Here is a 4,343-nt window from a genome sequence, read left to right as displayed (position 1 = left end):
GAACTTGAAATTCTTAATGTAACAGGTTCACATTACCTTCTCTTTCTGTACTAATCTAGAGTGCGAGGCAGTAATTCTTCTTAAATGATACCCCTCATTCCCCAAATGGAGAATATCCTCAACAAGAAAACTACTATTTCTTACTTACACCTCCTGTATCTTTTAAGACAATTACTTTCTCTGGTAGTTCTCAATTATTTACCACTTCTTACTTACTTCTGTCTTTCTTCCCACCCTGTTCCACTCAATCAAGTGAACTCAGGCTGACTTGGCTTTTGTACAGGCAGAAGGGTGTACAGCTACCTGGTAATTACTGTGACAACGTTCTGTGCACTCAGAATGTTAACCAGTGGTGGGATTCAATCATAGAAGCAAATTCCCTCTTTCACCAATAATTTTTTGATTATTGAATGATCAATGTGAAATTGAATCTGACTGGGAAAATTAACGAAGAACCATAATTAAGAGAAATGACAGAGCCCTTGTGAATGATGACTTTTCCACTAAGAAGGTGGGAAAAGAAGTCACAAAAATGGAAAAAGTAAAATGATAGTAACAAAATCTATTATTTAATTATGTACAGTGAGCACACTTATCTAACATCTCCAATATCTCTCTGCTTATCTGAGTTTCTACCTAACATGTCTGTTCTTCTTCCTACCATTTTTATGCAAAATCACGGTTGCAAATAAAAATGAAGTTGGTTCAGTTGTACTGGAACTGGAAATGTTTTTCAAAATGTGTGTGCATCACAAGATAAAGGAAGAACATTTGTGTGCTAAAGAAGTATACAAAGAATGCATCCTGAGGTAAATTTGTAAAGCCAGTTTATAGGTCTGTTGATTTCAAGTTAACGTAAGCTTCTCACATCTCAGGGCACCTCCTTTGTTGAGGACTGTGCAATCAACTGAGGGTCCCACCCCTCCTGCCCTCCCAGCTGGGCGGAGATGAAGTCACCCTGCGACGGGGCAGGGGAGGATGTGACTGTCAGCACCTCGGTGCCACCCTAGACGTGCATGTTGGGTCAGGCACAATGGGGCACAAAAGGTGCTAAAGAGCCATCAGCTGCCCTATTGAAGGTGCTGGATCTCAGGGGAACGTGCAACTGCCACATACCAGCTATAATAAATAGCAAACAAGTATTTTATCTGTGTAGCAATTTTTAATAACTGGTGATGGTGCCTGAAAAGCTGAAAAATACTGTACTTGTATTGCATTCTTGGTTGTGTCTCATGGTCACGTGCAGGAAATACGGATTTTTATTATCTGCATGTATTTCTCCTTTATTTCTTTCAGTTTCGAATTTTAAAAATAACATTTATTTCTCAAGTGTGATGGGGCTAATAATCATGGCCTTATGTCCTCGCAGAGAAATAAAGAAACAGATGAAACATTGAAGAACTAATGTGTCTTGTCATGCAAATACCATATAATTCAAATGCAGGAAAGAATAAGAAATATGTAATTTTAAATTTCCTTTGCACCTACAGATCACAGCGCTGGTAGGTTTTTCTCTGCCTTTTTTTTTTTTTTTAAATAAAAAAAAAAAATAAGAAATCAGCTCTGGCTGTGTAGACTGGATTTTTTTTAGGTATACATCTGCTGGAGAAGCCAGATGAAATGGAATGGAAGATCTTGAGCAAACCTTGGTGACTGCAGAGATCCTTCTCATTCTAGTGCATGTCCCAGCCGATTCATAGAATTCTCTGTTACAGTAGCATCAGCAGTTTACAAACAAGTGATAAGACATGGTGATGAATCAGTTGAACATGATGAGTTCAGCAAAGACACTTTGGATTTGAGGAATTTCAGTCCAGTTTTGTCCACCTTTTAGAAATCTGGGACTGTATTTAGCTTGGCTGAGTCAATGAAATCTAAACAAACAAATCTGTGACAAGACACAATTTGATTTGTGTCTTATCTTTTGATTTGTGTCTTATCTTTTACAGGCAGCTGTATAAAAGAGGCTGCCTCAGCAGTTAGTATTCTGAAGAAGGATAGGATTCTTGAGAGATGTTCATTCTAGCAACTAGAACATCTCATAAATGTTTCTGTAAAAAATCCTTCTGAAGTAGACAACTGGATGTTCACTTTCTTGAGTAAAATCTAACAGGAGCAGAAGTGTATTGAACATGCACCATTCTACTGAAAGCAGATGTTTAAACAACAATTGTAACTGGAATATTTTTGGTAAAAGCATGAAAAATTTGAAGAGGATTTCAAAATAAACTAATAACTTCTGATTCTGTAACCCAACACATGCAAGTGGCCCATGCTGAAGTCATGAAACAGGAACTCCCAGCTAACACATAACATCTGCAGCTGGATCTTGTTCTGTTACTGGCACTACATGTTTCAACAACAAAAGATCTCTTCTTATGTTACCCCCATGTGGAAAATGAGATAGAATTCAGAGTGTCTTTTGAGTAAGAACATTCTAGTGGGAATATACATCAGAACTTTCTAAAGTCAGTAAGGCTGTCTAAATAATTTCTTAGTGTTTGTGAAATTCACTAAATACATTAAGCATTGAGATTTATCAATCTTTACATATTACTGCCATTCTCCATTTCATCTTCATGTGCATAAACTGATACACAAGGTCTCTGTCATGTGGTATAGATATGAGCATAGGCATGTGTAAACACAGAGTGTTTCTTTCAACCTTGGAAATGACACATCACTGTGAAAGCAATAGGGTGTGCCTGACAAATATTCTGAAAACCAAGATGCAATAACATTTTTAAATAGAAAAGCAGTTATTATTTATAAGGGATATTTCTGAACATGATATTCAGTGCAATTTTGTATATCCCATGTATATAGCATGAAGAATATATATTCTCTCTCTCCAGACATGTGTCTGGGTATCTTACTACCAGTAACATTCAATTTTGTATTTCAGGATAGATTCAACCTCTTTAGGCACTCAAGTCCAAATCCTTACTTAGATGCCTACCTCACTTTAATCTCTGAACGTTTTAGTTTCAGAACTAGCTTATTGAGAATACAAAGATGTATAGAATTCAATTAGTTAATCTTAGTTTGGAACGATTATCAGACACTGCTATTAAGAATTTCAGCACATTTTTTTTGTCCTTTTTTTCCACCTGCTGTTAACAATGAGATGGATGTTCCATAATTCAAAATTTGTAAAATTGACAGAAGTCTTATGGAAAGTCTTTAACTGAAACGGATATATTGCAATTAGCATTAGGACTTAAGCACTATCCATCATTTGTAAGAGCACATTCCGACCAACAAGTATGTTAAAGTGGATTAAGTCATTGTGAGGTGCTGTACTAAAAATGAAATGTAGACTATGGTATGGTTATGTTGCAATTTGATACAAATAGATTAAAGCCAGGAACTGTGACTGTGGCCAGGGACACAAGTGTCTTGCTACAAAAACACCTAAATGGTCTGCACCTAACAGATTCTGAGAAGCAGTAAAGAAGCAGAGAAATAAATTTAACAGCAGAGCCAATTATACTGTTAAGTGGCATTCTTTATTTTATCAGTGCTGGGGAGCACTGGGGATCATCCTTCACAAGTGCTCCGAAGACTGGATGCTCTTGCATTGCTTATATTCGCATAATTATTACATATACATTACAATTTTTGAAAATTTTGACATACATCAATGCTAAGAAATAATTGATGGTGTTAGTTATAATTGTTTAGTTTCTTACTTACAATGCATCCATTAATTATTAGTTAAATATAAACTAAGCACTCTGCTTCTAAACAGTGTGTTACTTGATCTTCTGTCTCCCTCTAAAACTTGAAAAATATCCCCCCCGTTTTGCAAGTGGTCAGAAAGCATTTATGTCAATTGGTTAATGATGGGTATGTCTTTTATAACTTAATCTTAGTATACATTAATTTGGCAGCTTCTCTTCAGTAAAAGGCTAGATTTAAGAAAAGCAGCGCTATCTAGTCCAGATTTACACACAAGACAGCAGGATCGTTTTGTTTCCATATGACAGGAACCCACTAGCGTTTTGCTGAAGAAATCCACGGAGGTTCCCTTACAGGGGTCCCTGTTTTGGCAACACACAGTGCACACAGGTACTGAGAAGTTTTATTTCCTTATGAGAGGAAGAAAGTGACTTAATGAAGAAAACACCAGCACAAACCCCCATCCAACCCTTCCGTCCAGGGCCACGGGTCTCGTCCCGTTCCGTGTGCCTCAGTCGGCTCCGCACTTCCCCTCGCTCCCCTCCTCCTTGAGGGTGGGGGAACTGCTACGATTTGCCTTTACAACTGGTTTGGCCCGAGCCGGCTTCCGTCCTGCCGGGAGGGACTTGGGCGGTGAGGGTGCGTGTGGGCAGGTTCCCAAG

Source organism: Nesoenas mayeri (genome assembly GCF_963082525.1).
Source record: "Nesoenas mayeri genome assembly, chromosome: 1".
NCBI lineage: Eukaryota > Metazoa > Chordata > Aves > Columbiformes > Columbidae > Nesoenas > Nesoenas mayeri.
The sequence above is the reverse complement of the archived record's forward strand: the minus strand, read 5'-3'. Positions refer to the sequence as shown.